Genomic DNA, 23,877 nt, shown 5'->3' with positions numbered 1-23,877 from the left:
TTGTAACACTCCTTGCAAGTTGTGTGTCGCTTTGTTGACGGGGAGTGTATTTAACAGTTGCACGTACATTTGATGTCTGGGTCCACGGCGCACGTAATAATAAAAGCGATTCCCAGATTTTAGGAATAAATACAACCAGAAGCCACATTTCATGGTAAGACGCTCTGACCACAATCTCACTGGTTGCTGATCTTAGAGTAGGGGTTGCTAGGCAACGTCTTTTCAGCTGCAGGATCATGGGATGCTAGTTAAGAAACATTTGTGAACCAAGCACTGAAAGCTTCATCTGGAAGTATAGATGAGTTATGACAGCCCTGCCAAGCTTCCCCAGGTCCATGGGTGATGCGCTTCTCCAGACCACGTTTTTTTTCCCTCTGAACTCTGGGACGTATAGTCTTGTCCATTCAATTATAAAGCATGGCTATAAGAATTCAAAGAAAAAAACCTGGAGTGGTGCAGGACGTCATGAATGGACTGGGGCACCTGGCAGCCTCGTTATGGCATAATATAATTTCCAAAGTGACACCCTGGCTGACATTCTCTGATATTTGAAGCCATTCTGTGTCAGGTTTGGAAGTCCCCAAACACAGGAGATTTTCACAGTGCACCTGACAACTCCTTGTCAAATCTGCCCTGATTACTTGTATGTCATAGAATCAATGTATCCACATATAGCAAAGTGTTCACATTTAGTAGTACCTATAAGTTTATTTTGGGCACAGCTCATCAAACTCATCAAATAATCCAAAGACATAACATCCCATATAATAATAGGTTAGAAATTAGCAATGTTCACATGTATTGCTATGTAGATCAATGATTCCTGGATTCATTGACATCAATAAAAAGCAAGAGAGCTTTCACCTAGGAAACTTTGGTCGCCTCCTTTTCAAAATGTACTATTATCTTATGTTAATTAGGTTCCTAGAAGTGCTTTATCACCACAGGTGATATATCCTCTGCCTTAGCTCCTATGGAGTTGCACAAAAATTGATGCACCACAGAATGTGTATCCCATCCATCTCTGGGTTATGTGAGGAAATAGTCAATTACATTAATAATGATATGAGCAATGGACCACAATACACTATTCTAATGCAATTTCATATATTTTGTATGGTTAACACCTACGTCAGTAGAACCATAATAACGCAGGGCCCCGGTTTCAATGGTCATAGAGCAATATGGTGGAACTGAGCCGTCTTGAATATGAACCAAGGGCCTGATTCACAAATATTTAACTGTGAGTAGCTGTGGCTGACTCTTGTCGTTTCCCGAGGCTTACTCTTGGAATGTAGCAGTGAGACACCAACCCACAGTCAAATCATTGTGAATTTGGCTCATATAATCCTAGTTCATATGTGTGGCAAAACCGGCTCTGTCTGAATGTATCAAGGACAGATCAAAGGATGGTTAGCGTAAACAGGATTTGTATCAAACAGTGTGGTTTGGAGGTTCATTTTTTTTAGGGTTAGGAGCTTGCTGAATTGTATGGGGATTGGAGTGTAGTGATAGGCAGAGTTGGGGAAATCTATTGGCCATATGCTGACAAACTTTTCTTCTTCAGTTTGTCAGTCTAAGTGTACCCATATGAAAGAAGGAAAAAAAGGAAATAACTCAGCAGGTTGTTGGTAGAAAAGTACAAAGTGGGTATTTCCACTCCCACAATAATTAAAAAACGTAGGGGCATATTAGCAAGGGCCATATCGCCGCTTTAGCTGCACTTTTTGCAGCTAAAGCGGCAATATTGTTATCGTCCTATCAGCAAGTTGTCACTAACAGCAGTTAGCAACAGCTTTTAGGCGATAGCGACCGGTTTGGGGTCCGCTTTGCATGTCAGCGATAAAGTCAGCGATATTTATCGCTAATGACATGCAAAGTGGGCGTACCCAAACTGTTAGCGTCTGAAAGCAGTCGCTAACACAGCTATCGCCTATTAGCAAGGCAGGGAAAGCGATAAAAAAAATTGCGCTAAGCGCAATTATTACTATGATCTAACACCTGCTAAAAATATGACTTACCTGTTTATCCAATGGGAGATGGATTTTCAGGTTAAGTCCCCATTGGTGTTAATGCATGAATATCGCTGGATTTCCAGCGATATTCACGCATTTCGCCGCTATCGCTGGATATTTAAGCACAATGGAGAAAAACGTTGCTAATAGCATGTTTTCACCGCTAACATATCCAGCAATAGGCAGCGATAAAAAAAAATGTGCTAAGCGCATTTTGCGAGAAATATCGCTATTCCTTGCTAATATGCCCCTTATTTCTGGTCACCCTGTGTCATGATGTGCTTCAATCAGGAGTGGTAGCTCCAGAAACGAACATTGAGGGTGATTTGGTGTCTGCTGGGCTAACAGATCCAAGATCCCTTGGACTTTTCAGTTTTTGGCTCGTCTTCATCTCCTGTGGGTCTTCTGGTGATGTTGAATTGGTGAGCCCTAATTAAAATATATGATTAAGTAGAAATTTCACTTAAATAAAGCTATAGAGCCTGTCCTTGGATCCGACCATGTTTGCAGACTTACCCATCTGCACTCGTTAGCTGTGTTTAACACCAATGACCATATTATCCTCATCATTCATCTGAGAATGATGATTTCGTAATTGACTGATTAAGTAGGATTCTTCAACTTAATCACATGCTATGGCAATACTACTATATTAAACACTATTCTAATCCTTCTCACGCAGATCCTGTGAGAGGTCTGCCTTCTTCCCCATTCATGTGTGTATTTGGGTACAATTTGAGGCTTTGGCGGTATGCCATTGACAGCACTTTATCATGGTTCCTCACCTCTATGCCTGGCTACACTGACCTCTGGGACTCCAACTTCTGGTGTGTAGGCCTTCTCTTGGTAAAGAATTAGGGGCAGATTTATGATGCCCTTGCGCCTCTTTGCGCCGCAATTGCGTCACTTTATTTAACGCAACTGCGCCGCAAAGAATGCGCCCTATTTACAACGTGACACATCTAGGAGATGCGTCACGTTGTAAAGCCCTGCGCCATAAGGAGGCGTTCCTGCGCAGGGGGGGCGATCATGCGCAGGAACGCCTCCTGAAAGTGGCTGAGTGAAATCTATGAGATTTCACTCAGTCACTTTCAGGCCAATGCTGCGTCAAAACCCTGCGCCTGCTTGAAGCAGGCATAGGTCTTGACGCAGCATTGTGAAGATGGGGCACCCCCGAGCCTTGCTGGAGCTGCGTCGCGCTTGCGACGCAACTCCAGCAATGCGCCACCTTTCCGGCACAGATGCGTCATGCATCTGTGCCGTTTTTGAGGCGCACCATGGGTGGCGGAGCTGTGGCGCACTTTGGCGCATGTTAACTGGCGCATCCCTGGGGATGCGCCAGTTAACATAAATCTGCCCCTTAGATTTTAAACCTAATGTTGGCATGCAATTTGCTTCGCAAGTTGCTGCAGTGGCAAGCTACTATTTCGGTGAACAAAACGTCTTTAGAAAAATGTTTCCTTTGATAGCCACATGCTTTACTAAGGTAATGCACCGTATTTAGGCACGCAGTGCTACCTAATAAGTCTCCAAACAATTCAAAGAGCAAGAGCTTACCCTACCTGCAGAACTTCATTTCACCAAGATATGTTCCCTAAAATGGAAGACATTCACTTCCGGGTCCGTGATAATTCCTGCATCTCTCCGCAGTTTTCTCTGTGATCCCAGCTTCTTTCAGTAGCCAAACTCTCAAGGGAAACTATGAGAGGCCTTATAATTCCCAATGGTTTACCAGGCCACTCTCTAATTACAAGCCTCTCGTAATGAGGGCCCAGGGCCCACATGTCCTTTGACAAAAGAGGAAGAAAACTGAATTTTAATACTTTGCAATATACATGTAAATGGGAGCGGGGGCAAACATGTTCCAAATGTACATCTATAGATCTCAAGTATTGGTGAAAAGTTTTACTAACTCCATAATAAAGTGACATGAACAAATTATGGTTTTATAAACAATATACATTTTTTCAATGTACTCCTCATGCCTACTAGGACTAGGCCTGGGCAAAATTTTAATTATGCCAGAATATCTGAGTAATTGTGTTAGTTTCTTGTTACTCTTGTACTCTTGTGATGCATAACATTTGTAATTGAACCTGCTTGCACAAATGTGAGTAATTTGGGCGAAAAATGACCACTGCAAGAGCACAGGAACAGAGCACGAGCAGCTGCTGCTGTTCATGTTCTGTTGCACTAAGCTCTATTTTCCTAGCGCAAAAAGCCTCCTTGGATTCATTTTGGACACAAGAGTGCAGTTTGCCCTAAGAAAATAGCATTAAATGCAGGGTTATTCTCCTTGCGTACTCTCACGTCATTTTGCTGTAATTTCGACCCTGACCTACATTTGAATCTTCATAAAAGTTTTGGAGTGGAGAGCGTAGGGAATGCTGAACCTAAAGTGCAACATACAATGATGGACAGCGTTCATTGTTGGTTTGATGTAGTGTAAGTTTCAATTAACAAGCTTCAACAGAGTTTGGATGGGACACGCGGTAAAGACACCTGGGAAATACCATGTAATTTCTGAGGGTGGTCATGTGGGGGGTGTGGGATAGGACGCAGGGTGCTAATCATCCCCTGTTTTTTTCTGTGGACATAATACATGTGTAGCATTCCACCAAGACCCCATGTTTATCTGTAGGAGGAAGTTTCTTAGACGTTTGCGAGATGACAAATGGCATAAAGACAAGCCATTGGCATTCCTAGTAGGCAGAAGATTCATGGTCTTGGGATCAGCTGTTGCTGAGATGCAAGTACCACCTTTTGGTGGGCAAACCAGAGAATGCCACATTCTGCCCTGAGCCACATGTCTTACTTGAACCAAGGTCCTCTTGACTCTCAGGTCAAAAACAAGTCAATCTTTCTTTTATTCTGTACAAATGATGTCTCCTCCCTTCTCAGCCTGCCTTCTGTGGTACAACCTGCCTCTTACGCAGCGTCACCCCCTTTGGGTATTGCAGATCGCATCGAAAGCTATTTTTCATTTACCTTTCCTGGACCAGTGGGAGAGGGGGTGGTGGAGAGGGGACAGGGGTGTGTGGAAAGGATGGTAAATGCTGTGTTAAGATTGCCACTGGTTTCACATCTCACATTTCTAGGTCCAGAGTTAGTGCACAGAAACACTTCAGTGTTGGGCTCTGAGGAGAGGGACTGGTTTGCCCAGAGCACTTTTGAGCACATTCTGTGGTGTCTACGGAGGACGCCCGGAGATCTAATGTCCAGAAAAGTTCTTCTCTTGTTCCCCAGCCCATCACTTCACCAACCTCACCCTCGAGGGACACATTTCCAATACCACATCTCATCTAAAGTGGAGACACTATACTTCCAAATCAAGAAGGCAATTAGTTCTTTGTCGTGGCAACAGGAAGCCACGAATGGCCGTTTTTAATAGTCTTTGAATAATTCTGAATAGCTGAATCCTCCTACTCCTGTCCCTTGTCACCTGCCTACAGGAGCTGAGAGGGCTCACATCAACAGAGCCAACCTCCACAGTTCCCACACACCACAAGCCGTACAGCACTAAAAATGGAAGCGGCCAACACTGTATCATTCCGATGTGGGCACATCTCTTCCAGCTCCTTACTCATAAGGTGCCACATGGTCCCCTCATTGATATTTTAAGATGGTGGTCGATGAGAGCTGTTGCTCTTTAGTGCTGCTGCTGCTGTCATTTATGGAGTGCTCAGGGGTTGTGGGGCTTGGATATACTTTCTGCTGTCTGCAAGCAGGAAGTTCTCACTGGGGATTTAGATCTGTAAAAAGAACTGGAAAGGACTAGAAAAGATGTAGAGAAAAGATCTTGTGGGGAAAGAGGTAAACAAGATGAACATAAACAACTGTAAGACTGAAACAGAAGAGACAATAATGCTCCTCGGCGCAATTGTCTGTGAATAATATTTCCTCTCTGTCACTAGTGCAGTTACCAAGTTTAATAAATTAATTTTGCATTTCATGCCACTCAATGAATATGCCCCGAATCTCCCTAAATGTGCATTTTTGCATCCTCTAATTTGTCTTTCAAAACGTTTTGCAATGCGGCAATGCTTGAACCGTTCCTGTCTGTCATTGTGCCGCCTGTCCTAGTGCTCTGTGGTTGGATCCTGCTGTTGTAACGCGTTTCTCAAGCGACTACACCCTCTGCTGGGCATTACTGCACTGTCTGCCTATTGTTTCCTGGACAACTCAATTTCCATACTTTCTCCAAGTCAGGGGTCTCTAACCTTTTGTGTAATAAGAGCTACTTATTTTCCACGACAATTATCACAAGCTACTAATATTAATGTTGTAATAGGAACAACATTGGGTAAGATTACATTGTGGCCCACCATATGCAAGCTTTGGTTACCAGCAGTTATTAACTCAGTGCATCAGAAGGGTTTGTCAATTTGAAATGCATATAAGTAGGTAATACATGCCAGCCACAGCTGCAGTGCCGCTGGTGAGAAAAAAATAATATTATTAATAAGTCTCCCCACAAGATTTATCACTCAAAAATTAGCTTTAAATGTATTTTAGAAAGTCGGCCATTTTTCACCACGCATCACCTTATGAGTTCTGAAAATACACACATTTTCATCTTGGAATACCCAATCTTGTCATACATATGTTAATTCTGCCAAGCAACAGATTACAATTTAGAAGGTTGGGATGAACACAGTCGAGCTACTGACAAGTAGCTGGAGATCTACCAGTAGCTCATGAGCTACTAGTTGGAGAAGCCTTCTCCAAGTACACCACTATATCCATTGGAGGACTGTTACCACTACTATTGGCAGTTTCATCAGACAGGCCAATGATTGGATGAGCATGGAGCGTGAACTACGTTCTTGGCAACACTCCCAGACCCAAGGCATCATACCTCTCAGGAACAGTGTGCTGTACAAGTGCAGTCCCTCAACCACACTAGTGTGAATTGGAAGATTCTTGTACTGCTGTTCAGGATTTCAGCCTCCATTACACCCAATTACCCGCTTTGGTTATACACCCGAACCATGCGAGAATTCCCACCAGTGACTAGAAGGAGTTTAGTTTACAGCATTCACTGAGCATAATTGCTGGCTCAGTCAGTCGCAAAGCATGTGTTTCCGTCTGCCCCAACAAAAGCTTCATCCCTCTCCCTTGGCAGATGAGTAGTGCAGGGCTTTAGTGCTGCGTAAAATCTAAATATCAATAAGAGAGGGCGGCAATCAGTAGTGCTTTCCATTTACATATAAGGGTTTCAATATAAGAATAGCATGTGTCTCCGCAACAAAGTCAGAAGGCATTGTGCATAAGCAGAGTTCTCAAGATTTAATTCCATTTGTAGGTGGTTCATCAAGCCCAAGTTCTCCTTCCAAATTCTGGTACTTGTAGTCTTGAATGTACAAAGGAATATGGACAACTAGCGCTGGGATGCCTCAGGGTAACCATGCGCTTAATAAATGCTAATTAATAATAACTACAAGTACAGAACTCAAAATGCATAGGATCAGCTACTTATGTGTGCATGGAATTTGCAAACGTGATCTGTCTGTAAACTGCAGCTATCAGAGATCTACATATGGGGAGTTTGAGTCAGGCCTAAGCAATGCTCTATTATTAAGCTTTCTCCAGACAGCTATGGGCCTCAATGGGAGAGGTGTTATCCATTTTGCACGAAGATGTATCCAGACCCACACACGTGTGTTGTTACCACTAATGGAAACAGATCAGTCAAAATGTGTACTGTTCAGAACAAGCACCGACAGGTGGCACTACTACGTATGGGCCAAGACCCCTCAAGAATAGAGCACATCAACGCATTGGGTGACATGGGTGTCACCTTTTCATGTACTAGGAGCCAAACTTAATGTACTTCGGGTAGAAGTCTGCAAAGGTAGGATCTAGGACAGCCTAGAAAACATCTCTTCTAACAATGATGCCTTATAGTCACCAGCAAGTTTACGCCTTGGGGCAATTTAGTTTTTTGTGCGGTTTCACTCATTCATCATCCTCGTCGACTCAGTGGGGAGCACAATCTTGCCCCCACAGAAGGCTTACTCTATTATATAGGACCATATTCATTTGGTATGAACACATGTTAAATATTTAAGTTTGTAACTACCACATCACCCTCTCCTAGTGCCTTGCTCGACAGTGAAATTAGTCATTTTTCCATCATGTAAAATGTTGCATGTGAATTTACTCAAAGTGCATCGACTCATGTCTAACACAAAGATTACCAATCAACTCTTCTACGGGGCAAAAAGCACACAGTAGACATATGAGTGCTTTTTAAAAAACAAATCTGCATAGTTAGGCGAAGTTGGATATTTTGGCCTTTGTGATGTTGACCGAGGCCATCTTTTACCTTAACACCATATGATTCCCTTTGGCCAAAGGTCTGGGCCACATTTGGCTGCAGAGAATACTCATAGTTTCCAAGCTGTCACGAAGGCCTCCTAACCTTGAGTGACAGCATGGAAAACAAAACTGGTGCTTCTTCAGGAGAAAACAGCTTTCACACTATCTCCTGCTAGTCCCTCTAGGACTACAAGTACTGGAAGGGGAAAGCCAAGGTATGCTAGACTGGGAAAACAGGAGGGGTGTTGCCCAAATTACCCTCATGTACATGAGCACATAACATCAAAAAGATGTATACAAATACAAAGAAGCACAGAGTGATCGGTTCAGTATTTATTTGTAATCAAGGGTAAATTAAAAGCCTTGATATATCCAAAAATGAATTTTATAAAGTAATGAATACACAAAATATAGTCACATATATAGCTTTATCAAACAACTAGGTGGAGCACATAAAACGAGCAACAAATGATTATATACAGCGTGAGTACCTTCACTTGTACTCAATCTTTCCATATAATACAATATACAACATATACATCACATATATATATATATATGTTTACACACGAATTTCACAACAACACAGCCCTACAAAAAACAAAACATTACACAAACAATACTTATATATCTATGTGCGCATTCCTGAATTTCAATGCTACACTCCCAGGTAGTCCTATGTATCATCGCCTGGGGAAATAAATTACCCCAAAAGAGATTATTTAAACTGGCGCTTATGCTACAGTCTAGCACAGATTAACAATTGAAACAGACTCCTCCACAGAATGTCGACGCAGTCGCGGTTGAGGTACAGCCACACGTATCTATGGGCTTCCTCAGGACAAAAGGGCTAAATTACAGGTATCCAACGTTAAATTACGGACCCTGTGCACTGTGGCTGGAAAATCCAAGGTGGGGTACACCCCACGGGGGGTACCTAAGGATTGGTGCCCACTTCAAGTGCCCACTCGGTAGAAAATTACACATCCAAGGAAGGGATAAATTCTTCTCTCTTTTGCGGCTAAGGTCCACATGGCTAAAGGATTTCAGGAAGCGTCGGGAACAAAGTTTACCGGTATGCTAGACAGCGTAAGACTGTTGTGGCACACAGGGTTTAGCTCATCACTTACTCATCCACAAGAACCCTGCATGACTCTCCCTCAGGTCGATAGATCTTTGTTGCCAGCTGAGATGTCAAAGTAAATCCCAACATCAATCATTACCATTTAATAATTCTTTGGTTCAGTCAATAAAGAGAGTTAAGTTGAGTTAAAGTGTTTTATTTTTAAATCTTTCGTTATTTAGTCTTTTTTTTAGCATATTATTCTCCGAAGGTCATCAATACAGTTCAACAATGAATCAATCAATATTTGAAAATACATCAAGTAAGTGAATCAATTTTTTAGCATTAATACAGTAACAGCACCAAGCGCATTCCATAGAGAAACGTCCCTCTTCTAAGATAAGTCAAGATAATTGCGAAAAGGAATAAAGGTGTCAGTACAGATTCCCATGAAGGGTTTCTGATGAGCAGTTCGGGCATAAAATTAAAGCTTTAACAAAATAAGCTGGAAAATATTCTCAGCTCTAATAACAGCAAATCAAGGAATAACTAAGACTGCTCAAAAAAAGATGTCTAGAAAACTCCGTACAGAATCTCCTCTCAGAGAGTCAGGAAAAAGAGGATCGGTCTGCACTGTATCAAAATGTAGAATAATCAATTCTACCTCACTAACTAGGAATACGCACTAATATGAACTCACAATTTCACAATTGAAACGTTTCTGTTCTTTCTTCTTCATGACGACCAATTGGATTTCAGGATCATCTCGCGAAAAGGTCTACTCCTCATCTTCACACCAGTGTACAATCGCTTTTTTAAACATGTGTCTTTGAATGTTGTGGGTCCTTCCTTTCTTGTTAGTAATCCTCCCTGTCATCTACATGTTATGTGGTGTGAATCTCACTATCAGAAGTCTAATACAACAACATCTATTCATTGATAATAAACAGCAGCTTTCAAAGTCCGCAGTTAAAGAAGAAAAAACAACTTGCACAATTTGTCAGTTAAAGTGAAAAATACGCTTTTCAGCATTTAATGGGCTTTCATGTTAAACATGGCATTTTATATATGCCAAAGTGAAAAGAAAACCAGGCCTTTCCATTGGGTTACAGCAGGCTTAAAAGGTTCTAAGTGTGATTACCTACTAGAATGTTGTGTTAAACACACATACACACACACACAAACACTCACATATAAATGTATATATATATATATACATACATACACGCCCACACACATATACATGGATTCTGCAAATTTGTGTTTTAATAATGCATTTTGTTAATAATTAAATTTGCTTATGAAATAATAATATTAGCATGTGTAAAGCGCCCAGCTACCTCCTGAGAGGTGTCCCAGCACTGGGGGCTGTCGGGAAGATTAAGTGAGCTATTGCCCAGAGTCACATGGTGCTGGGCTAACCTACCTCCGGCTCTGGGGCTCGAACCGTGAACCCCGTGGTCTTGAGTCAGGCCCTGGCGGTTGCGCCACACCTCTTCTGCTTAGCAACTGCGACTGCAGGGTGTCATGCTTGCGGCACTCTATGGCTGCAGGAACATTCCCACTGTACACAATGCCTTTCTTTTGCAACTGTTTAGGGCTGTCAAACTTTTAACAAACACGGGCAATAATACAAGCCATCGGGTATTGCATTGAAGGCATGAACAACGTATGCAATTGCCCAGGCCCACCACCTTCCAATGGGCACCCTGAAAGAGCGAACTTGCTCTCTATTTGACCTCTGTGTATTTAATTTAATTGTCTTAACCTCTCAGACTCTGTCTCTATACCTAGGGTAATTTGAAGCATTTTTGGGGTTTCAGGCAAGACGTATTTCAACAAAGTTTAACAAATAATTTAGCATTGTTGGCAACACGTGGACTTGAATCAGCAGGAACTTGGTAATAAAAATGTAAAGTTTTTCTAAACTGGTTAATGTTTCCTCAGCTATACTTTCTAGTCATCAGTTGAATGTTTTATAGTCATCAGAGGAATGTTTGTGTGTTTTCTCTCCTCTGCACAAGTGAGTGAAGGGGTTACCAACTACCAGTAGCGGCCAGTGGTGGGAGTGCTGCAGGCGGTGACGCAGGGCAGGGAAGGGACAAGGCAGCAGGGTAGTAAACTCCGGATTATGGCCGAACGGAGGTAAGTATACAAATAATTAAATAAAATTAATTTCATTGCGCGCGCTGCATCGCATTTGGCAATGCAGCGCGTGCAACAAAACTCGTTTTATTTAATTATTTGTATACTTACCTCCGTTCTGCCATAATCCGGAGTTTACTACCCCCACCCTGCCCCTCCCCTGCCCTGAGTTGCCGCTCGGCAGCACTCCCACCACGGGCCGCTACTGCCAACTACATGAGCAAGTAATCAATGGTGTCACACAAAATGATAGGGCCCCATTGTAGAGTGTGAAGAGGGACCCCTGAGTCTCTCATATCTCCCAGATATTCATTGGCCTTGGCCCCGTGAAGGATTGTGGAGCCACCTGAGGTTCAGGGGCTATGGTACACCACGGTAAGCAATGCAGGAGAACTGCCCCTCAAAAGGGAAGCTCAGCCATCTTTTTCTACTCTTAAAAGCCTTTTAGGGCACAATCGAGGCACGAGTGTAGTATACAATTACAGGAGTTCTAAGGAAAGTTCAAACATCAGCGCATCGAAAAATCCGGTGCTGCAAACTCTGCCTCTGCGCCAAGAGGGTTAGGGCCTTATGTATGAACACATTTTCCCATAGACACAGAATGGGCAAAACCCTTTGATACATCTGGCCCTAAATCCTCTTCTCAGAAAAGACGCTCAAGTACCCAGCAGAAGCACTGGTCATCATCACCAACAATAGGTTCAGTGTAGGAAATCCATTTGTAGACTGTCAAGCACCACCCGAAGCACAGCAGAGAATGTTTGAAGCCGCAGGAACAATAATGCAACACAGCACAAACAAATAGTAGCAGAGTTTATGAGTGAAAAAAAGAAAGTATTGCTAAAGAAAATAGGAGTTGCTTTTAATTTGTGTACAGACTGAGATGAAAGGAGAATGCCTCACCAGATATAGAGTTGTGATTGTTCAGTTAGTGATATAAGCACTGTATGTGCTGGTTAGCATTGTATTATTATTTTGTATTCCAAAATATAAAAATAAGATATGCATTGAGTAAAAAGTGAGCAGAAAAGTTATGTGGGCATTGCAGCATTACAAATTTAAAATGTGTGTGGGTGTGGTGTCATTTCAAGTAATTGATACATACAGGTCCATGCAGATGTTCAACTTATTAATGTACAGTGGAAGGAGCCTGTTTAAGTAAACATTGAAACTATGTCTGCAAACTTGAGAAGAATGTAGAAAAGGTAACAGGTGGGTAGCAGTAGCCCACGCGAAATTCTCACACATGCCGTCTTGCATCGTTGCCGCCCATGCTGTACTCAAGTTGCATGACTATGATGCTTGCTAAGAACATGTTGACTGTACAAAAGACAGCACAAATGGCAATAAGAAAGGGAGTGGCAGATCAAAAGGTGCAAAGGGTTGGATGGTGGCCGCATGCAGTGGAGAGTACTTGTGAGCTTGTGAGGAGACTTGGATTTTAATGACAGTGTTGCAAAATCTGCAGTCGCAAGGAATCATAGAAGGACCTGCCTAATAAATTTAATTAAGCAGGTTGTTATTTGTGACCCCCTGTGATTGGCTACAAACACAAGGATGGTACGGTGCAAGGAACAGCAGACCACCACACCTTTTTATATATTCCAAAATTGCATACGTTTGTCATTTTTTTTAAAGAAGCCTAGGGGATGTATGTCATGACAACGCAGGCTTTACACTGCGCTACCATTACAAAGCATCCATCACAAAGCAAGTCGTTACAACGACTTGCGCTGTAGGCGCTGGATTTAGGAATAGTATAATTTACTATTCCAACTCCAGCCTACATAACAGTAGGGAAGTTGTTGGAATAGTAAATCGTACTATTCCTTAGTATATGCAAAAACAACAAGTGATGGACTGAATGTGGATCAATGTCACACACTCCCCCAGTCAAAAGTTCTGGGCCCAAATCCATCGTTTTTTTGCACTCCACACCACCCTGGGTTAGACAATGGCGATATGCAAATCAGCTCTGACCCTGTTGCCCCATGGGAACAGTCCAGTCCGAACTACAAAAGCCATGTCCTTCCCAGAACGGAATCAAGCATCCGAGGACCGGACCGGTTTCGAGGTAACACCTCTCATCAGCCCGGCTAGCTTGACTCCAAGTGGTGTGGAGTGCCTGGGACCCACGTCTGGGCATCCCCAGCGCACTTAGGGCGGCAATTGCAAAAACAACAAGTGATGGACTGAATGTGGATCAATGTCACACACTCCCCCAGTCAAAAGATCTGGGCCCAAATCCATCGTTTTTTTGCACTCCACACCACCCTGGGTTAGACAATGGCGATATGCAAATCAGCTCTGACCCTGTTGCCCCATGGGAACAGTCCAGTCCGAACTACAAAAGCCATGTCCTTCCCAGAACGGAATCAAGCATCCGAGGACCGGACCGGTTTCGAGGTAACACCTCTCATCAGCCCGGCTAGCTTGACTCCAAGTGGTGTGGAGTGCCTGGGACTCCACACCACTGGAGTCAAGCTAGCCGGGCTGATGAGAGGTGTTACCTCGAAACCGGTCCGGTCCTCGGATGCTTGATTCCGTTCTGGGAAGGACATGGCTTTTGTAGTTCGGACTGGACTGTTCCCATGGGGCACAGGGTCAGAGCAGATTTGCATATCGCCATTGTCTAACCCAGGGTGGTGTGGAGTGCAAAATAACGATGGATTTGGGCCCAGATCTTTGGACTGGGTTGAGTGTGTGACATTGATCCACATTCGGTCCATCACCTGTTGTGTTTGCATATTCCGCCCTAAGTGCGCTGGGGATGCCCAGACGTGGGTCCCAGGCACTCCACACCACTGGAGTCAAGCTAGCCGGGCTGATGAGAGGTGTTACCTCGAAACCGGTCTGGTCCTCTGATGCTTGATTCCGTTCTGGGAAGGACATGGCTTTTGTAGTTCGGACTGGACTGTTCCCATGGGGCACAGGGTCAGAGCTGATTTGCATATCGCCATTGTCTAACCCAGGGTGGTGTGGAGTGCAAAATAATGATGGATTTGGGCCCAGATCTTTGGACTGGGTTGAGTGTGTGACATTGATCCACATTCGGTCCATCACCTGTTGTGTTTGCATATTCCGCCCTAAGTGCGCTGGGGATGCCCAGACGTGGGTCCCAGGCACTCCACACCACTGGAGTCAAGCTAGCCGGGCTGATGAGAGGTGTTACCTCGAAACCGGTCCGGTCCTCGGATGCTTGATTCCGTTCTGGGAAGGACATGGCTTTTGTAGTCCGGACTGGACTGTTCCCATGGGGCACAGGGTCAGAGCTGATTTGCATATCGCCATTGTCTAACCCAGGGTGGTGTGGAGTGCAAAATAACGATGGATTTGGGCCCAGTTCTTTGGACTGGGTTGAGTGTGTGACATTGATCCACATTCGGTCCATCACCTGTTGTGTTTGCATATTCCGCCTTAAGTGCGCTGGGGATGCCCAGATGTGGGTCCCTAGCACTCCACACCACTGGAGTCAAGCTAGCCGGGCTGATGAGAGGTGTTACATCGAAACCGGTCCGGTCCTCGGATGCTTGATTCCGTTCTGGGAAGGACATGGCTTTTGTAGTTCGGACTGGACTGTTCCCATGGGGCACAGGGTCAGAGCTGATTTGCATATCGCCATTGTCTAACCCAGGGTGGTGTGGAGTGCAAAATAACGATGGATTTGGGCCCAGATCTTTGGACTGGGTTGAGTGTGTGACATTGATCCACATTCGGTCCATCACCTGTTGTGTTTGCATATTCCGCCCTAAGTGCGCTGGGGATGCCCAGACGTGGGTCCCAGGCACTCCACACCACTGGAGTCAAGCTAGCCGGGCTGATGAGAGGTGTTACCTCGAAACCGGTCCGGTCCTCCGATGCTTGATTCCGTTCTGGGAAGGACATGGCTTTTGTAGTTCGGACTGGACTGTTCCCATGGGGCACAGGGTCAGAGCTGATTTGCATATCGCCATTGTCTAACCCAGGGTGGTGTGGAGTGCAAAATAACGATGGATTTGGGCCCAGATCTTTGGACTGGGTTGAGAGTATGACATTGAGCCACATTCGGTCCATCACCTGTTGTGTTTGCATATTCCGCCCTAAGTGCGCTGGGGATGCCCAGACGTGGGTCCCAGGCACTCCACACCACTGGAGTCAAGCTAGCCGGGCTGATGAGAGGTGTTACCTCGAAACCGGTCCGGTCCTCGGATGCTTGATTCCGTTCTGGGAAGGACATGGCTTTTGTAATTCGGACTGGACTGTTCCCATGGGGCACAGGGTCAGAGCTGATTTGCATATCGCCATTGTCTAACCCAGGGTGGTGTGGAGTGCAAAATAACGATGGATTTGGGCCCAGATCTTTGGACTGGGTTGAGTGTGTGACATTGATCCACATTCGGTCCATCACCTGTTGTGTTTGCATATTCCGCCCTAAGTGCGCTGGGGATGCCCAGACGTGGGTCCCAGGCACTCCACACCACTGGAGTCAAGCTAGCCGGGCTGATGAGAGGTGTTACCTCGAAACCGGTCCGGTCCTCGGATGCTTGATTCCGTTCTGGGAAGGACATGGCTTTTGTAGTTCGGACTGGACTGTTCCCATGGGGCACAGGGTCAGAGCTGATTTGCATATCGCCATTGTCTAACCCAGGGTGGTGTGGAGTGCAAAATAATGATGGATTTGGGCCCAGATCTTTAGACTGGGTTGAGTGTGTGACATTGATCCACATTCGGTCCATCACCTGTTGTGTTTGCATATTCCGCCCTAAGTGCGCTGGGGATGCCCAGACGTGGGTCCCAGGCACTCCACACCACTGGAGTCAAGCTAGCCGGGCTGATGAGAGGTGTTACCTCGAAACCGGTCCGGTCCTCGGATGCTTGATTCCGTTCTGGGAAGGACATGGCTTTTGTAGTTCGGACTGGACTGTTCCCATGGGGCACAGGGTCAGAGCTGATTTGCATATCGCCATTGTCTAACCCAGGGTGGTGTGGAGTGCAAAATAACGATGGATTTGGGCCCGGATCTTTGGACTGGGTTGAGTGTCTGACATTGATCCACATTCGGTCCATCACCTGTTGTGTTTGCATATTCCGCCCTAAGTGCGCTGGGGATGCCCAGACGTGGGTCCCAGGCACTCCACACCACTGGAGTCAAGCTAGCCGGGCTGATGAGAGGTGTTACCTCGAAACCGGTCCGGTCCTCGGATGCTTGATTCCGTTCTGGGAAGGACATGGCTTTTGTAGTTCGGACTGGACTGTTCCCATGGGGCACAGGGTCAGAGCTGATTTGCATATCGCCATTGTCTAACCCAGGGTGGTGTGGAGTGCAAAATAACGATGGATTTGGGCCCAGATCTTTAGACTGGGTTGAGTGTGTGACATTGATCCACATTCGGTCCATCACCTGTTGTGTTTTCATATTCCGCCCTAAGTGCGCTGGGGATGCCCAGACGTGGGTCCCAGGCACTCCACACCACTGGAGTCAAGCTAGCCGGGCTGATGAGAGGTGTTACCTCGAAACCGGTCCGGTCCTCGGATGCTTGATTCCGTTCTGGGAAGGACATGGCTTTTGTAGTTCGGACTGGACTGTTCCCATGGGGCACAGGGTCAGAGCTGATTTGCATATCGCCATTTTCTAACCCAGGGTGGTGTGGAGTGCAAAATAACGATGGATTTGGGCCCAGATCTTTGGACTGAGTTGAGTGTGTGACATTGATCCACATTCGGTCCACCGCCTGTTGTGTTTGCATATTCCTTAGTATATAGCACCATCCAGTGCAAGTCATTGTAACGACTTGCGTTGTGATGGCTGCGTCGTAATGGTAGCCCGGTGTAAAGCCCGCGTTGTAATGGCTGTCTCCCGGCCTGGGCTCTTTATTAAAGAAACAGGTGCGGCTTTAAAAAAATAAAAAGTTGCCCGTTTGGAAAGTCATCGGGAGGAGCAGACAGTGATTCACTAGATCCATTTTGCAAAATGGCACAAAATGACGTGCACCTGAAACACGGTACCTATCAAGGATTGGATAGTTTCTCATGGCCTGCCTAATTGTAAAACCCTTTAGCTCTGCACCTTTAAAATATTCTATTTAAATAACTTTGTTTCTTTTGCCCGTAGTACTTACTGGTACATGGAAAACTCATGTCCTATTCCCTTCAGCCATACTCCTCCTCGCTCTTTACTCATCTTATACTATAGCCTTATAGCCCACCGTAGCGGGCTAGATCAGCCATTAAAGGCCTGCTTCAGCGTTCGGCGAGGGCCTTTAACAAGAGAGCGGAACATGGCCACTATAGCCCACCTGCGAAGGACTATAAGGTTATTAGAACATTCTGCCACTAGAGGGCAGAATGCTCTAACAAGTAAAGCAAAGGCATCTCAGAGTTTGGGGGTTTAACTCCTTCTGTGCTCATGACGGCCCCTGGCAATCATGAGTCATGGTGGGGGCCACAGCTGGGGGCCATCCGAGCCACACCTGCGATTGGAATGTCCAGCACCGCAGCAGAATTCCCGCGGCAGCCAAGGTGTTAAATCCCCTGGGGCTGCGAGAAACCTTTGTAAAACAACATTTGAATGTTGCTTTGCGGGCCTATACCGGCCCGTAGAAGCTCAGAGCACTTCATTGTATTCAATGTAGTGCTCCACATTCCAATGTTCTAATATTTGAAATAGACTTCGATAAAAACAAGATACTACGTGGTTGTGAAATCACCAACTGAATTGCCTGTTTGACAATACAACCTAGTGCACATTTACAGCGTGATAAAGTCCACAACGATGAAACAAGTGTGGACTGCTCTGCTTTTCTTGGCTATTCATCTCTCATCACTTAAAATTGTGAAAACATTATGATTCTGCGAATAGAAATAAATGTCATCGCTGCACTCAATAAAGCCTTCTGGAGTCTTTTTACTGATTTTTGTAATGAGTCTACACTCAGCTGTGTCGGTGCTTCAACTCTTTTTTGCTTCAAAACATAGCGGGGCGCAACTTTGGTTGAACTCATATCTTACACCTTAAGAAGCAGGGGGTTCAGGATTGATGGAGCACCACTACCTTATTTAAAGTGTTCTCTCTTTTAAATAGATCCAACATTGTATGCTATTTTCCACAGATGTTTAGAGGGTCTGCACCACCACCCATGAAAAGTATTTTCTTCCCCAAGCAAGATTTATTGTCAGGCTAACAGAAGTCAACCAATTCAAAACCGCCCCAAATAGGGCAGTTCAAGCCAGTTGCAAATTCCCTTTGAACCAAACAACCATAAGTATAATGGTTAGCCATCTTGGAATTGCTGCCCAGGGACGCAGATAGCCCACAAGCACACACAATAATAAAAAGCATCTTTTTGTTGCCATTTAAGGCACATCAGATTTGATTTGGAAATGAGGAGCATGGTAAATAAATGACATTTATTAATAAACCAGGGAGCTTACAAATACACTGAGTCAGTGTGCAACACACATCACTGTCTGAAATTAAGAGTTATTCAAAATATTGGAAAATTAGTTTTGCCTTACAATCCTTAGAAAAATACTTCATCTTAATAATAACACAAAACATTACAAGAGGTCCACCAATATAGTTGTTGCCCTGCCTTGGTAAATAGGGATGCTGAAATGCAGCTCACTGCATGGCAACAAAAGAAAGGCACCCTCATAAAAGCTCCTGCTTTCACATATGTGAACGAGGAAAAAGAGGGTTCACCACCACAGATTAACTCATGTCACAGCTGTACCAATGACTAGTTGTGCAACGGCAAAACTCCAAATGTCTAGAGTGACAGTTACAATCAGCCAATGGCTGATGTGATGATCACTGATTGACAGCTATAATAATAAATGTCCCAGGAGGCAGACCTCAATTCCCTCTCTGTAGGTCGCATGAGTGCTGTGAAAAAGGTTTAGCTGTCTACAGTCAGACCTAAAATACCTGCACTTCAAGGACTTTTCTAAATTCCTCTGTCAGCGCATACTGCCATCAGACGTAATCTGCCAGGCAATTGTTTACATTACTATTTTCGTACCACTTACTTCAGGGTTACTGTGGCATGGGAACAGCACTCTGATGCCAATGGCTGTGGGCAGAGGTATGTCAGAAGAGCTAAAGTGCTGAAGTAAGTTGAATAAAATAAAGCATGCATGAGATGTATTGCACCACGAACTCATGATGATCAGTCACTGAGCCACCGAATACTTGTCTGCCAGTCATTGGCTACCTGCATCTTCTCTTATTCCTCTTGCGCATGCAGATGCCAGGAATCTCACGAGACTACATGATGCTCCTTGTTAATGGTGGCTGATGGACTTATATGCAGAATTTGGAATCAAATCTGCGGGCATTTTATACCAGGATTTCAGGTATATTCCAATTGAACATTATTTTTCAATCAATGGAAACACAGTCACTTGTAGAATGAGCCCTGGTTAGGACTGGAGAGACAAGCAAGGTTTATCTCCAAGAAGAAATTCTTACCTGAAATGAGGGAAAATCCAAGAACACTTCTTGCACCATACACCACTTGGAAAAATCTCCAAGATCCAAAAAGGCTCTGTGATACCCCGTTCTAACTCTTCCTATAAGTTTGTATTACATTGTCAGGATCTGGGTAATGGGGGCATTGTGCAAAGATAGCCATATGAATAAATAGGACGGCAACGAAAAGTACTGTAGGAGGAGGGCAAATAAACATTTAAAGATCGATGAATGAATGGGACTGGAAGAGGGACCTTAGAGGTGGAGGAAATGCCAAAGACCGGGTATCGCCAGGGCTTTAAGTGTGCCGGGTGTCACTAGGTCTGAGCACTGGCAGTTTTTTAAAGGGGGCCTCAAAACGGGTCTCTATCGGCTCTGTTTTTTTGCCCTGGCACAGGCGGTACGTTTTTTCTGGACTGCAGTGACAGCAGGCACATCGGTGTGCGCTGTTCACACTGTTCAGTTCTCACTAGTGGAGAAGTAACGGCATGACGTCATGCCAGGCGAGCGTTGTAGGGGAAGGGAAATACTTTAAAGAGAGTCATTTTCTCTCTGGATGTCCCTTCTCTTTTTGAAAGTCAAGAGCAGCAACATTGTCGTGGTGTCACCAGGGCTTAAGTGGAATCTTTTTCAATATTATACACAAGCCATAGTTGCTGCTTATTTATCTTATGCAACTAACAATTATTGGCAAAGACAATAATTCTGACTTCTTGTAGGTATAATGTTACTTGTTGTATCATATATGTGGCTGCAATGACAGAAACTGCAAAATACAAGACGGGCGGCACACTATGCTAAGCAAAGATTTTTAGCTGAGGTGTTTTTAAGCCACGGCCTTTATTACATTGGCCACGCCTCTTTTAGAGACCCCCCAGTTTTTTTCATCTCACTTAAAGCCCTGGGTATCGCCTATTAGATTAGTGCACCTGGAAAAATGGTTGGACCTGAAAAAAACGTGTTCTACTTGTACGCCTCATCTGTACTTGTGTATCAATATGGTTCAGTGCTTTGAGCTGCTGACACTGAAATTAGTAATTCTAAATTCAAATCCCAACGTTCTTCCTTTTCCCACCTAAATGTGTTATCCTGAGCAAATCATAGTATCGTTATGGGTGCCACGGCATCTTCATCTGCCAAGATTGTGAGTGCTAACAAAAGGTTGTTCGCAGGTATTGTGCGTTATATTTATAAATGGATCCACGTGCGTTCTCCACATTCCGTTGGAAAGCACTACCTGCTACGAATAGACTGCCCCATGACACGGACATGCCCTCTCCGGTTGTGCTGATTAGAACCGCTGCAACAGCCTTCCTTCTCTGGGATTCCTCACAAGGCCCTTCCTGCTCTGCCGGAGAAGCGGATCAGCCATTTCTCTCCTTTCAATAGAAAAGCCACACAATTGACTCTAACTCCATCAGCACCACGGTCCAATGGGCAGGTCTCAGGGAAATAAGGTGTCGGAGACAAATGGGTCAGGCGCTGCCAATGGCTGAAGAGTCCTTATATATAAACAGAATACTTTTGAATCTCCCCTTGCGCTAGAATGCATTTTTATTGCATGGGTGTTTTGTCATGTTTTCCTGGTGCACCTTTCCTGAGCTTAGGGTGACCAACTGTCATGGGTGCAAATTCAGGACATGAGTGTAAAAATTCAGGACAAAGGGTCAAAATTCAGGACAAAAAATCAGGACAGGAGGTCAAAATTCAGGACAACATTTTGGGAGAAAAGGTAGGTTTTACAGACACATCAAGGGGGGTCGCGCATAGTATATAAGTAATCCCATTTATATCCTAACATATTCATACATTTGCAAACCTATCCATTGTGTATCCTTCCAGCCATCATTTCACTCATGTATGTACATGCATTTATATAGCGCAAATCGCCCACATCGCAGGCATCTATGCGCTTGCTTAGGGAACCCGTCCTGGTATTCCCCTGTGAGATAACCCCGGCAGGGTATCTACAAGGTGAAAGCCAGGCATCCCGCCGCGAGGGGCCGTTGTGGAGATTAAGCAAGCTATTGCCCAGAGTCGCAGAGTGTGAACCCGTGAGTCAAGTAGGCACCGGAGCGAGAATTATCAAGTCCGTGGAATTATTGAGCCCAACCCCCGTCGAGGCGGGGAATTGAACCCTGGTCCAAGGCCGATCTCAGCTTCCGGGTCTGCCGCCTCTAACCCCTGAGCCACACTTCATCCATCCCTCCATCCACACTTTCACTCATCCATTCACCCACCTTTTCACCCTATCCATCCGTACACTAATCCATCCACTCTCCCATCCAGCCATTTATCCTTTCACCCATCCACCTCAGATGGCCCATTGTCAATCTGTATGTGGCCATCATCAGCCCATACAGAATGACAATGGGGGTAGGGGCTGCTCTTGTGCTCCGAGGTGGAGTGCGAGGCGCCCCATCAGGAAGCAGAGGCCTCTCGCAGGGAACAGCTCTGTTCCCTGGAAGGCCAAAATTACGGACAAAAGGCGTCCGTAAAAAGGATCCTCACGGACAACTGACGGGAGGTCCAATGTAGGGACGGTCCGTGAAATTTACGGACGGTTGGTCACCCTACCTGAGCTGGCTTTCCCAGCCCTCATTCCTTAATGACTGTATGAAGGGCTGGCGTCTGAACTGCTCCCGGAGACCGTTATTTTCAAACAAAGCAAATGGAATGTGTCAGGCCTCGCGCGCACGGGGGCTCGCGCCGGTATTGAATCCGGCGCTGTTTCTCTACCACATCAGCTCCCAGAATAAAACAGAATGACTTTTTCATACACTGCAAGGCCTGACTGAATCGGCTGAGCCGTGGAATGAATGGCACGGTCTCTGGAATATAAATGACGACGTAGAGGGGACAGTGCGGTGCGCCTTGATTAACCATGAAGCTAGATTTTACACTAGGCCAGTGGTGTAGCAAAGGCCCCCGCATCCCCTGCAGTGTGGGGGAGGGCCCCGAGCTCTAGAGGGCACCCTAAGTGCAGTACCCGGGCCTGAGAGCTTCTGAGTAAGTCTGGAAGGGGGCCACTCCATGTACTTTGCAGGGGGGGACCTCAAGTTTCGTTACACCCCTGCTCTAGGCGCTTTCGCGGTTGCGACCTAGACACTTGAGTGTTGCGACAGCACGCCCAACGCAGACAGTGAAATGTGTCCCGATATTTCATTAGGCAAAACCATAACAATGTAGATTTTATCACATCGAGCTATCTCAGCGACAGGTTCATTTGTTGTGCATATTTTGACGCGTGGACACGTGTAGGAGGTAGACCCGATTAGGATGGTTACCGCCTTCTGGCTTTTCAAGCTATTTTTTATCCAGTGAACATGCTGACAAGAGTGTGGGAGGCAGACTGAGGCGAGAGAGAGAGAAGCTGTTCCTTTATATTCTATATAGTGTATGGACGGACAGGGCGTTTTCGATTTTGTCTCGAAGGTGGGCTCCAAAGACGAAATGGCTGTTCTAATCATTGGCGTGATGACGCTCCCAGGAGGGAGTTGCAGTTTAGGATGAGAGCCCATGAAAAAGTGTCCCCATTTTGTTTAAAGACGTACATTAATCGGATGCGTTAATGGCCAGATACCTTGACATATATCAAATCAGTGAGATATAGTAATGGACAGTCAGGACCTGACTTTTGTGAGAGAAAGGACCTCCAATAAGATCATCAGTGGGAGGGGGCAGTGGAAAAAGTGGAAGAGGATCACGAGGGGTCAGAGGTCAAAGTGGGTATCTGGCCAATTACGTCGCCATACTTTTTTAATTTGACAAAAACAGTTTCCCTACTTTATGTTAAAACGCAACCCTCCCAGGACATTTAATTCAGACATTTGAGATGCCTCAGCTGAAGTGGAAGAGAGTCTCCTGTGCTGTAAGCCGAGAAA

This window comes from Lissotriton vulgaris, chromosome 5 (assembly GCF_964263255.1).
Source record: "Lissotriton vulgaris chromosome 5, aLisVul1.2, whole genome shotgun sequence".
Classification (NCBI taxonomy): Eukaryota; Metazoa; Chordata; class Amphibia; order Caudata; family Salamandridae; genus Lissotriton; species Lissotriton vulgaris.
Note: the sequence above shows the minus strand (reverse complement) of the source record.